At 38.5% G+C, this 14,216-nt stretch overlaps 1 protein-coding gene across 1 annotated transcript in view; it reads right to left on the reverse strand.

Moving 5' to 3' along the window:
* Window positions 1-14,216, reverse strand: part of DDX10 (DEAD-box helicase 10) — a 200,746-nt gene that overhangs the window by 134,463 nt on the left and 52,067 nt on the right. The window lies entirely within an intron of this gene.

Consider the following 14,216-nt stretch of genomic DNA (forward strand, 5'->3'; position numbering starts at 1 on the left):
TTTCCCACCATTTTGCAAATGCAAGCAATAGGGGCTACAGACACCCAGTTCACAAACACCAGGCATTAATGTACACAGAACTGCCCCATGAATTTTAAGCAACCTATGTGTAACAAAGAATGAATATTTTTACATAGCATGGAAAATGAGTTCATAGCATTTGCTCAAAGTAAACAAACCAAATACAGGAAAACAAACTGGTTACAGGTTCACAGTTAAAAATAATAACCTGGGTTTCTCCCACCATTTTAAATTTCCTTAACTGCTGTATAATCTCTCATGACTGAAGAACTTGAGTCACCCTATGTTAATGTCACTACACTCAAACACACAGCTATACTTGTGGAAAATGTCCATGTCGCTGATACCTAAACAACTGGTTTGTTATTATGCTGAGCCACCTCATTAAACATTCCCAAGGTAAACCCTGGTCATTGTCATCTATAAAGATACTTTTGAGCTTTGAGAGCTTCGCACCTCTTTGCAAATACATTCATGGCTTCCAGCAACATATGGCACTTTTTCTGTGAATCACAAATGCCCAACACATTTCAGGGAGGATGAAATTCTAAAGGAATTGATCAAAAGCACTGAAGAGAATTAAGAATATGAAAGTTTGGGTTTACTCTTGAAACAAATTTAGTAGATGTGGCATTTGGAAATTAAATACTCAAATTCACTGACTTTGTAGCAATTTTATTAGCCTAGCTTACAAGTTCCTTCCCCCTTACCACCCCAAACTGGAACATTACTCTCCTTTCCTTTCTTTGGGCATGCACACACTCCATTTCTTGAAAGTCAACCTGAGACACACTTTTTCACGCACAGTTTCCTATGGTCCTTCTGTCCAGGTACTGAGCTCCAGATCCCAACTCAACCCAAGTCCTCTGAAACCCTACATAAGTATCACTGAAGACTATCTTAAATACGTACAAGGAAAAGAACACTTTGATCAATAATCCAGATTTTAAAATTTGAATATTTAATATAAACATTAACCTGCTGAATACATACCTCTACAGAACTTCCATCTGAATTTATATTTAATCTGCTTTTGATAAAAATACTTCAATGTAGATTTGGGCTCTCCTGCTGCAAAAATGAGAACTAATTTAGTTGGGACTATGTCTTTTAGAAGCACTGCATTTCTCAGATGAGTAACTGAGAAGAGCTAATAATTCTTCAGCTGTAAAAGCTTTAGACACAGTTATACATGCATAAAAATTGCTTTTGCTAATTTTTGTGGATTTGACCTAGCTTCCTCCTTACATTCAGACTTGAGAGCTAGAAGCAACAGTACAACTACCTATTCCTCCAGTTTAAATGCTAAACTCCTTGCCATTAATTCCCCTTTATCTAACTGGGTGAGTATCTTCAGAGTTACCACATAACCCACCAGGAACCATGCAGCAAAGTCACTCCTTCAGGAGAGGGGGAAAGCTGCAGCACTCTGTTCCTGAAAAAAACTAAAGCAGCAGACAGAGGTGAGACACAAGGAAGCACAAATGTCTACTGTCAGGGTAGCTCAACCCCACTTGTGGCAGAGGCCAAGTGCCAGTTTCAGCACTTCCACCTTGGGCCCTGTGGAAGCAGCTGTGACTTGTTCAAGGAAGCCCCAGCCCTGTCCACAGGAGCCTCTCAGAGCAGCATCAGCCCGCAGCCATAACAGCACAGCTCCTCACAGCCCATCCCACTCCCATCCTCCCACAGGGACACAACCACAGCCCCATCCAGGCAAAGACGAACAACTGGAAAAAAACGACTTCCAGTCTGTCACCTGTCTCCCCCAACAAAACTCACCTTCACCATAAGGGAATAGCATATTCTTAGAGATTCCTCTTATCTAACTGATGTATCAGTTGCTATATCAACTCGGTAGCCAACATCTTGCACCAGCAGAGAACATGCCCTTTTCTAGATTCCCTCCTAACATTCAGACAGTCAAAAAATCATAATGTAAAATAAAAACTACTCTGATTTACTTTACATCTTTTTTCAATAAAGTATCTAAGGAATTGCCTGGCTCTGTAGATATTATCATAGAATCATTGAATACCAGATTGGAAGGGACCTTGAGGATCATCTGGTCCACCCTTTCTTGGCAAAAGCACCGCCTAGACAAGATGACCAGTTGAATCTTAGAAGTGTTCAATATTGGGGAATCCACCACTTCCTTGGGGAGATTATTCCAATGGCTGATTGTTCTCACTGTGAAACATTTTCCTCCTGTGTCCAATCGGAATCTCCCCAGGAGTAACTTGCAGCCATTACCCCATGTCCTTTCTATGTGACTCCTCCTAAAGAGGGAGCCTCCATCTTCGTTGTAGCCACCCTTTAAATACTGGAACATGGTGATAAGGTCTCCCCTAAGCCTTCTTTTCTCAAGGCTGAACAAACGCAGTTCTCTCAGCCTTTCTTCATATGGCAGGCTTCCGAGTCCTTTGATCACCTTTGTGGCCCTTCTCTGGACCCTCTCCAGCCTGTCCACAGCTTCTTTGCACAGCAGGGACCAAAACTGAACACAGCATTCCAGGTGTGGCCTGACAAGCACTGAGTAGAGTGGGATAATGACTTCTTTATCTCTGCTGGTGATGCCCTTTTTGATGCAACCCAGCATCCTGTTGGCTTTCTTTGCCACAGCAGCACAATGCTCTCTCATATTGAGCTTACTGTCCACCAGGATCCCCAGGTCCCCTTCCACAGCTTGGCTCCCCTGCCACATAGATCCCAGCCTGTGCTGCACTCCCGGATTATGTTTTCCAAGGTGCAAGACCTTACGCTTGTCCTTGTTGAACTAAATGAACTAAATTATGGCCAAGAAGTTCCAATACAAGAGAATATGCTGCTAGGTGAAGGAAATCAGAGATGCCTGTACAGTCACACAGGCAAGAAATTCATATAGGTGAAGACCCATAGAAAAAGGACAACAAGTGAGGTCAGTTTTCAGCTACATCAGTTACCACCTACCCCAACACTAGCACAGCGTGGATGCCAGGCCAGCTCTACCCATTTGAGAGACCACAGCACTTAGGCTACATTAAGATGAGTACATAACAACAGCATCATTTGAAATTCCTTTTAACTATTATTCCAGTAGCTAAACAAAAAATTTAAAACATGCCAACACTTGTGTTTCAATGAGATGCTCACACTTGATAGAAAAACTCAACCTAAAATTACATTTCAATTCTCTCATGTTTTTCCAATAGAAGAATTTAACATTTCTCTTACCACTATTTACTTGTTAGTCTCTTCTCAATTTACCCAGTAAATATTCCATTATAGCTGTCTTAGTTTTAATTATTAGCAGCTGTTCTACATTACATCATGAAATGTTTTAGACTATTATTGCTCATAAGTGCTTGAAGTGTCCAAAGGTAAAATAAAATATGAAGATGTTATTTTTCCAAGCATAGAAGATTAGCAGCAACAGAGAAATGTCAAGATTGATTAGCTTCAATGACCCACTAAAAAATTTGGCTGTACTAAAAAGAATAAAATACTTCTTGAAAATGGAGAGAAGTCGAAGTAATTTATGCTTTAGATTTTCCACATTAAAAAAGGATTGTGAAAGTAGAGCCACAGGAACAAAATTGGCCAATGATACATAACATTTCCTTGGCTTAGAGTAAATGCTGATCTTGAAACCAAAGAAAGAAAAATTACTTGCAGACGTGGTACATAAAACTTTTCTCTTTCTTTTAAGGCTTGCCTTGTTAAGCTAATTATAATACTTGAACCAGCAAGGAGCAGAAATTTGACTCAAGTTCAGCCAATCAAAATATTCAACCTTCAACTCCCACACCATCTTTTCCATAGCTAAGGACTGCAGGATGCCTTCCAAATTACTTGCAACATTTGATAACATTCAATAACAAAGTGTCCCTAAGCTAAATGCTGCCTTAATTTGCATTTGCACATTGCATTTTCAATTTATATGGTATCATATCATTCACCTCCTCCATAACAATATCACATTTTCTTCTCACATTCTTCTGTGTGCTAAAATAAAGTCTCTCTTGCAGGCCAAAGAAATATTTGCCAGAATATCTTTATTCTCAGCTGCTGTCCTCTTTTTATGTCCTCTGTTGTCTTTATTCTTCAACCCCATACACACCTCTTCAATGCAACATGTGGACAAATGAGTTAAACCACTGGAAAAAGTTACTAGTAGTGGTGGATTTCAAATCTCTTCATGTCTCCAGATCCAGACAGGATGCCTTTTGAAAGATGGACTTAAGCAAAATTTAATTTTTACATTCAATACAGGAGTGACAGAGTAAAATAACAGGGTTATAATATCCAGGGAAGTCAGACTAGATGACTGCTTCCCTTTACATATATAAAATGCAACTACTGTAGCACTAAAGAGCTGTAGGGGGGAAAAAAAAACAAAACAAAACAAAAAAAACCAAACCAGTATCACATACTAGTTGAGTAGTCAATATTCAAAACTGTCGTAGTGAGCAACACACTAACACGTAATCAAAAATCAGTGCAAGAGAGGTGGTATAAATTTTCATGAAACACTGTGTTAAGAGAGACAGGAATCAGCTTACAGTATCCTAGGGGCTCCCCAAGGATCAGGTTGGAAAGATGCCTCATGCATTTGTCATCTCCGTACAAAACTATAGCCTTTCAGCTCTGGTCTCTCACCTTATCCTCCCTTCTCCCTTCAATACCCTCTTGACATCAGTTCCAATAGCTTCTGCCACAGCTAGTTACAAAGCTTTCTTTTACAATGCTCCTCCTTCTTCCAATACTGTTTTTAACCTGGTCTAAGAGCTGTACGTACTAGAAACTCCCACCCAAAATTTGTGTCCTCAAGCTGGAAATAAGATGACTATTTCTTTTCAGTCCACTAATCAAAATACACTTTGCACCAACACTCACTGACCTACCACAGCCTCTCATTGCTAGCACCTCTTGATTTCTACTACTGGCCATTACTTTCTTGTTACCATGTTACCATTCTGACATGTAGCATACATATAAATATATTCCAGATGGCATACTCATTTTTAAAAAGCTTCAGCTTTTTGTGACCACCATAAAAATGAATAGACAAACAAGAACATATTTATACTTTTTAGACAACATTGTTGCGGAAGCTATTGGCACAAAAGCTAGAGAAAGTAACAAAATTACTATAACGCACAACTGTTAAATAAAAAAAATAAAATAAAAACACCTCGTATTTTATTTGAGACCCTAACATTGCTCCACAAATGGCAATGAAAACACCACCACCATGAAAACAAAGACTTAGAATTTTAACTTCATTCTGCAAATATACTTCCCATATCCAGCTCAAGTGAGCCTCAAATTTCAATCTGAAGTGAAAACCTCATGAAATAGGATACAGTGAAGACCTGTCTTGCAAATACAGTACTTATCCATGAGCCAGGATGTGTAAACTTTCACAGAACTCCTTAGAAGTTACCCTCTTCCCATGCTCAATCTCACATCAACTGGACATCGCAGGAAATAACAGCAACAGTTCAGAGATTTATGCATTAGCAGACATGATGTAATTCTAGGTCAGCATGCAGTTCCCAAAATACATAAGCAAACTGAGGAATTACCCATTTCTGCAAGCCCAAATCAATAACTTCCCGTGGCTGGAATATAACAGAATCCAGCAGAACATGTGCCTACTGCGTTACAAGTCTGTAAACGGCTATGGCTGAGGTACATTTTGGCTTTCAGTGTATCTTAATGTAAACAAGCCTCAGATGGAAAAGCTTAATTCAGCTGTTAATATGCATTTTAGTATTATCAGCTTGTTCTTCTATTGTCCTAAATTTAAAAAAAAAAAAAAAAGTTTGGGAGTGGCATTGGGATTTGTGACCTCACCAGAAGGATGCTCTGGCCTGCTCTGCATTAATGACATATAAAGAAGCCAAATTCAAGAACATCACCCAGAAGTACAAACCAATAAAACTCAGACTAGTACTGTACATACAGGGAAAGAGTGACGATGGCAAAAATAGTTATTTCCCCCAAATTATGAGGTATATGCATTATTTCTCCACCAAGGCAGCAAGAGACCTATGGAGACAGAAATATTTACTGTCATTTTATGCTCTGCAAGACCCAGTCCCTCTGTTGTGAACCTGGTGGAAAGCTGCCACCACAGAACTGGTGATTTGAGGACTCTAGCATGCTGACTCAGAGATAAGAAAGGGTCAGTGTAAACAAAACATCAACTAATATTAATTTTGCTCAATGCAGAGATTATGGAAACAAGGAAGGCACTTTCAGCAACTCCAGTTTAAAATGAACAGCGGCAGTACTAGTTATTACTTCAAATAGATTTTGGGTTGTATTCCTTTTCCAGCATGTTCACAGCAAGATTGGCATGGCAGAAGTACCTCAGACACACTCCTTCTCTTCCATACTGCTAGCATATTAAACTAATTTTAAAACCACAATACTCAGTGAGTTTGGCTTTTCTTCTTCAGCTGCCTCTCTGCACAATCTCTCTGCAAGAAGCACAGTCAACATTGCCAGCAAAAAAACCCATGAAACACAGTTTTAAATAATGCTTTGTGGTCTTGGGTCATGCAGGGGACAGATTTGAGAGAAATTATACTGTCTTTTACCTCCTCAAAAAGCTACCTTTGTCATTTTGTTTTCCCATGGGTTTCCCCCACTTAAGGACACCAACGCTTCTTCCCGTCTGTGTGCTTTTCTGAGGGATTTACTAACACACACCATTTTCTTCAGGCATGTTTGCCAGACATCTTACTTCTCAAACACAACCCTATTACTTCACAGGGGTCTATATAGAACATACAGGGCCGTAAGGAGCAGGCAAAGCAGTCTATCTTGACCCGGTGAGCATCGGCTAGATCAAGATTTCCTGCAGGAGGAACAAACATGCATGCAGCTCAGGCAAAGGAGAGGAACAACCCTGTGTTGAAATAAGCGGAGAGCTACCACAGGAACAGCATGGTATAGGTAATGAAGGAAGAGAAGACCTCTAAGACTTCCCTGCCAGGCTGGCCCAAAGAGATTTATGCTTCCTTTTTTTTTTTTTTTTTTTGAGTGAAATAGAGCTAGCGGCTGTAGCCTTAATTGTTTTAATTTCCTTTCACTCATTCAAAGCAAAGCTCCTTTAAGAGATTTTTAACCCCAGAGACAGTAGCTGTTCCTTTATCCAGGATGCAGAGCAGAGAGCCCAGCCTGCAGAAGGTAAGAGACTCCCTTCCCAGATGTTCCTGCCAACACTACAACTCTTCACAGCTGGGACAAATCAAAGTCTCACGGAAACAAGGAGCATCAGCTCCATGTGACCAAGCAGATTTCCTGTGATCGCTGGCCTAGCTTCTGGTCAGTTAGCAGGTCGCTATTTGGAAACAGTGTACTACACGCCTTTTTAAAATAGTCATTAAATTACAATCTGCATGTTAGCAATACTGTAATGACTTACTCAGGGACTCATTCTGGCTAACAGCTGATGAATCATCACCAAAACCACAAATTTTTTTTCCGTAATTATCAAATGATTCCAGCTAAAAATTATACAGCTCAGATACAACTTCAGAAATCTGCCCCAAAATATTGTTTAAAATGTGCATGGGTAGTTTGTTAAGCAGTGCTTACAGCAGCAGATGTCTGTATCAGAGAAGACATTCACATATACAATAAAGAATAATTCTCATAAGTTTAACTACACACTGTGCTGACAGTAGTCGGGAGACTCCAGCTATGTATTTGTTAGTTGGTCTGCTTTATTACTATTTCAGGAAACAGCATCTCCTTTAAAAATTAGTGCTGTATAATTTCTAGTAGCATTTCACAATTTTAGCAATCAATTTCTAGAAAATCAATTATCCAAAAACTATGTCTTAAATACTTCCAATGCCATCACTCAGCAAGCACTCAGGCACTAATGATTTTAAAAGAAACTGTGGCATTTTATAATTTACAAATCCTATGGATTCAGAGAATATTGATTGCAACTAGGCAGTTTTAATGCAGAGTATTTGGCTCACTCACCCTTATCTATGAAACAGCTGCAATATATTAAACAAAGCTATAAATCAGTGATTAAGCACAATTAAAACCGAGGGTATTACTGCAGGCTTGAGTAACCTACTAGAAGTATTTAACGGATAATTTAGGGGATCAGTTTAAATCCTACGGTACCCTAATATTTCTTGAGATACAAAACCACACATCTCTCTCAATCATTTTGGGTCTATTCAATCACAAGACAAAGCACGCCTCATCACAACCTGAATTTGCACCAGATGCTGAAACCTGAGCACGTAATAGTCTAGCCTCCTCACAGCATTCTGCACTGCACGAACCACCAGTCTCCCAGAAAGATCTTCACTAAAGAATAGCTTCAAAACTTACATTGTTAAGCACAAGTTTCAAAGTACTTCAGTGAAGTTAGCCACAGAAATACTTTGCAAAATTGCTTCCTCTCGTTCGATGTGATACTTCAGCAGGTTCAGCAGAGTGAAGACAACTTGTGAGGCTGCTTCAGACAGCACAAGGAATTGAGGGATGTTTTTAACCCACAGCTTCAGTAACTAAAATAAAAAGGTGGCACTGCTTAGTTCAGGAGTGTGCTACAGTGGCTACTAACTTGTGAACACCCCTTGTTCTAGAAGACAAGCAGCACATTGCAGCCAGCTGGAAAAACCACTGACTTGTGAACAACTCCCCTCAGGCCTGGGGAAGCCTTTCCTGGCTCAAAGAAGAAGGTACGTTTCAAACAGCTGTAAAAAAAACATTCAAAGCAAGTCCCCTACACATCTGGCATCTTTCTACGACGGGTTTTTATTTACAAAAGCAACAAAGGCCCACAAAATCAACTGTGGGCATTGAAAATACCACATTTCACAGTGGTTCAAAAGCACCTTGAAATGTAAAATTTTCCACAAAAGCAAAGCCCAGCACATCAGAATTATGTACTCCATTGCTTATGATACAGAAAGCTAAGATCTGTGATAATGGCAGATATTCAAATAAAATTCCTAAGTGGTACTTTCTATCCAGATTTTAAACATGATTAAAAATATTTAGGATGATAATTTTATGCTGCACACTTACTTTAAGAGATATATAGCAGCCATTTATTTGAAATATATAGCTTACCAGTAACTCAGAGAGACTTCTAATCCTATAGGTTTTTTAATTTTCCTGAACATTACAGGAATTGGCACAAATATCTGGTGCACAGAACCTAAATATTTACAGTGAATTTTCCATAAACTACAGAAGTTCTTAGCAAGTTGCTAAAAAATTAATTGAAATAGAAATCATTAGAGAGAACTTTGAAGATGGATGTGGAACAGACAGAAGGGTGCTAAAGCAACTAAACTGAAAGAGCAATGAAGAAAGATTAAAACAATAAGTGATCTACGGATCTAGAGTTTAACATAGATTACAGGTTTTTAAAAAGGACTGCCTGAAAAGCCTCTGTTATATAATTTAATCTAACAAGCAAGTCATGAATGTTCTACTTAAAAATAATAGAGCCTGGGGAATGAACATCTCTGCAAATCTGAAGAGCAAAAGTTGTCCAAGAACACAAATGGTTTTGCTCTGTCCTTCGTGTAGCTTACAGAAGCACTCCTGAATGACAAGACTTTTTAAAATTACATAGAATACATAACTGGACATCATAGGCATTCTTAAAAAAAAAAAGTTTGGGTTGTATTGAGTTACTGAAGTTGCATGGAAAGAAAACGTGATTTCTTTAAAATTTTCCATCCACTTTGCAGAATGTATTCTGTGTTAGCTGCTGTGCATAAAGAGGCTTGAGGTACCATCAGCAGGTTTCACTTCCATTCATGGCTGATGAAAGATATTTTTTCATAACACTGGATTCTTGAAGCACTTTGGCTAATATCCAAATGTAGGACTACTTCACTTGTATGCAAATATTTTGTACTCCATATAAATCATTACTTGCTGTAATTCAACTAGAAATACATAAGCACACTGTTACTAGGCTGAGAACCTAAGGCACTTGCATTCTGTAGGAAGGAGAATTTATGGTATATAATGCATCACACTATTGACTTTTATTTAACTTAAAGATAAATAACTTCTTTATTTTCTCTGCCTGAATGCTAGCTTTGCAACATGTCTCCAAGGAATAATGCTCTTTTTATAGCTAGTGGGCTACCCAGAGCAGCTTCCTTCTCTTGGACACAACACCCTGCTACAGCAGGAGCACAGAAGGCTATCCCTAAGGGAAACAACGCTGCTACCAGAGTCAGCCAGCTTGGTCCCTTGCTTCTTCCCTCCTTTGGGTATTTTCTATCTAGCCATCCCCTGAAAAGCATCAAGGGGACAAAGTCACCCATTTAAAATGAATTAACATGAAAGCACAAGAAGAGCAGCTAGTAAGAGCTGGTAAGAGGAATGAGAAGATGCTTCACACAGAAAAAGCAAGATTGGTGAAAATCTCTCTCATAACATGGAACAGAATGAGAGAAATTCCATTCAGAAGGAAAAGCCAATGTAAGAGAATCAATCAAGATGAATCACATCTCTGAAAATTAGTTCTGATTTCTGTGGAGCCTAACAGGCTTTCTTCTCAACATCACAGAATAAAATTCTGGAGAACTATGTCCTCACTTTGGTGCATACCAAATGATGTTTCCTTGATCCATTTTCTGTGCAAAGTCCACATTACAACTAGCTATCACTCTCTGCTTCTTGGTGTAGACTCACCTGTCACATCTAGTTAGGGAGATTTACCCTTGTCTGGTCTTTCCTGCTTTTATAAACTTGTATATATCCAGGTCATAATATGTTACCTTACAGTGTTTATGTGCCTGAGAAGTGTAAGAAAATTTCATTGTAGTATTATTGGATTACAAGGCAAGCCAGCTAGCTGAGACAGAATCATGACATATAAAATCATTTCCCTCCACAGCCACAGTATTCAAACAGTAGGCTCTTCGAGAGTCCAGACTAACTCCAAGGAATCTGCAAGTACTATTTAAGGCAGCCCTCTGTACGCTTCTGCTTACTGCAGTGTTCCAAGCAGCCAGTAAATACCCCACTTGAAAAGTTTCAGGGGTCCATAAAATAAGAGATGGCGGAGCAGGGAGGGAGTCACAGCAATCTTAAGAACTCAGTAGTTTAATATTCTCTACCCTAAAACAGAATATTCCATAGCAGAAGACAAGTCTGACAGTATGCGATATGTCTGACAAGATGACTAAAATTAAAGTATAAACAAAACCAAGAAAAAACAACTACAGGCTTAATCTTAGCTCTCAAAATAAATAATGCTTGAAGTTTAAATAGTATAGCCTTCATATTTCCAAATGCAACAACCAATTTTATAAGATTACCATTAAAAACAAAGTTTGTAACCAGGGAGTACTTATAGTCTGCAACATCAATACTGCTAATATTGTTAAATGTACTTTAAATGAATAATTTCCATAATGTTAACACAACAGCTAAATACTGCATATCTGCTAATGGCTCTATGCATATAGCTGACCTTCTTTTTATGCATAAGAACACTGTACTTCTAAGTAAGTCCCATGAGTTATATCACCAGTTAAAACTCCTGACATATTTAAGTCAAATTCGTAAATAGGGCAGCTAGTGAATACCTCTTAAAAAAAGAGCTCAGAAGCTCATAACAAAATTGTAATATCTGCCAAGGTGTTTCACCTTATCCAAGGTTTCTTCTTTTATACAGCAGTGCAGAGAACAGATTTTTCTTTTATCTGTTATCACAAAACAACGAAGACAGAGTATGCACGTGGCCAAGGGCCACACTAAGAAAGGGAAAGAGTGGAACCTAGCTGCATGTCATGCTATTAGAAGAGCTAACATTGGATGTGTCTCATGTCACACTGTGACCTACCTTTCACAGTTCGGTTGGGTACCATGGACATTCAACAAAAACAAAGTGTTCTAAGAAAGTCACACAAATCCCCTTCTACTCCATCATCAGTTTAAATAATCCCTGCTCCTTTTGCCTAGTTCCTTTCTCTTGTTACGAAGATGGATGAGCTCACCCCACCTGCAATCAAAGGTTGGGGCACTGCATCACCACACAGGATACTCAGAGCCAGCCTAACACCTCCTTTTGCTTCTTCTTCCACTGGAGAGGCTAGGGAAGACACAAGGATGAGGAAGCCATGGTGTCTCTAACAGCAGCTATTCAAAAATTGAAACTGAATGTAATGTTTCCATTCACAAAAACATCCTGAAGTTCAACAATCACAGCAGGACTGTTTTGCTGTCAACAAGAAGCATAAGGTAAGAATAGTGAAATTGCAAAATCAATCACAATCATACACATTTAAACTATAAATGCAAACTGAATTCAACCTTTATGGGCATATTCATAATCTCCTGATTAGACAATCACACACTAATGTTTCCACAGGACTCCGATCTTATTTAGAACACAAAACAGATTTAAAAAAACAACTTCTAACTGATCTAGCCAAGTATACACTCTATATTCATACTCCTAGATTCTCTACAGCATTTGGTACTATTAATTAATGCACTGCCTCATCCTAGAAATGTAGCAATGATCCAGTACACTGGAGTCAAACTGGTTCTTAAGTCCTCCCTAGAAGGACACTCCAACACAGAGCAACAGAAAAACTGCGCTCACGCTGCTCAGTGCTTCTCACACCCCAGAGGAACCACTTCTTTCTCATTTTTAGATATGAGCTGATCTACCTTAATGCAGTAATAATCACCTCAAAACTTTTATCCAGAAAATAAACAAATGGGAAAAAATATAAAAAGTGTTGCACATTACCAATTTGGTTTTAACATCCACAAAATGTGGTGCTGAGGTATACACGTGAAATAAAAGATGCACAATGCCTGAATCTTTCTATGTAATTTCTATTATGTGCATTTGTATACCAAAACATTAAAAGACAATATACGGTTAGGGATAGAAACCTTTATTCTCTTATTCCTACTAAAAATAGAATCCTTACATTTAAAGCATTCCACAATTTATCAACAATTTTCACATTGACATAAGGTAATAAACACCACACTACCGTATGCATTGATCAATACCAGTTCCCACAGTTAAGCATAGTATGCTTTGCATTTCTACTTTGCAAAAATTAGATAAAGCATTACCATAGGCATTTCTTTACGAGATTATTTGAATTATATTTAAGTTCTTAATGATACAGATCTTGAAACTTCTGGGTTTTTGTTCACAGCTGCTTAGAATAACTAAATATTTCATTATTATGCCCCCATGTACAAGAGGTTTCAGGTGATACAAGGTCTTCCACACTTGCACACCAAGTACAAACCAATATCCCTTACTGTAGTTCATCAACACTGAATCACAGAAAATAATGTCTGACTTGCCTGAGCCTAAACTAACCTATAAATGTTTAATGCTGGAAAACTGTTAAGAGGTTACCCAGTGATGTTCCAAATTACTTCGTAAATCACTGGTACTTTTCATAAAATTTCTTTTGTTCATTCTTTTACATCAAAGTTTCTCCTTTTATCACTTCCTGAACAAAATTTCCCTGTTCACTTTCCAACATACAAAAGCCACATGAAATTGTCTGTGTATTTCAGCGTAGAAAATTGTAGGAGCAATATGAAAGCTGTAAGAACATCATTCTTTAACTAAGACAGAAAACTTTCACTCCACTTTGTTTTTAAAACAGCAATTTCTTTTCTACATGAAACTGAAATTTATTAATAAATATAAGCTACTGCCAGGCAGTGGCTGTGCTGGGGCACAACAGCTCAGGCTTAGAATAACAGGAACAGAAAGGTAATTCCAGGACCATCCTCTTCCCATAGTTCTCAGACAAGATGGCAACCTGCAGTAGCCACCTCATAGTGGAAGAGAGAGTGCAGGCAGTGGTTAGGTTACTGTGCAACTGCTCATCTTCGACAAAGTTAGCTGATAAAACTAGTTTATACACTTCACTAAATACTAAAGCAAAGATGCTGCTCATAAATGCAGCTAGTGGGCTGATTAGCATAAGTTCATGACAAGTGCCCTGTGCTGACAAGTGTCCTGTGCTGTTAAATAACAGCACAGAAAAAGAAAGATTTAAAATACCAGTTGGAAAAACAAATACTTTGCTTAACATGAGGCTCCCCTTGCATGCATATAAGTTCACAAAAACAGCTTGCTGAACCAGATGGCTATTTCACTTGTATGTCTTTACTACAGAGATATAGTTGCTAGATCGCAAAGGATACACAAAAAA

Source organism: Haliaeetus albicilla, chromosome 20, assembly GCF_947461875.1.
Source record: "Haliaeetus albicilla chromosome 20, bHalAlb1.1, whole genome shotgun sequence".
Classification (NCBI taxonomy): Eukaryota; Metazoa; Chordata; class Aves; order Accipitriformes; family Accipitridae; genus Haliaeetus; species Haliaeetus albicilla.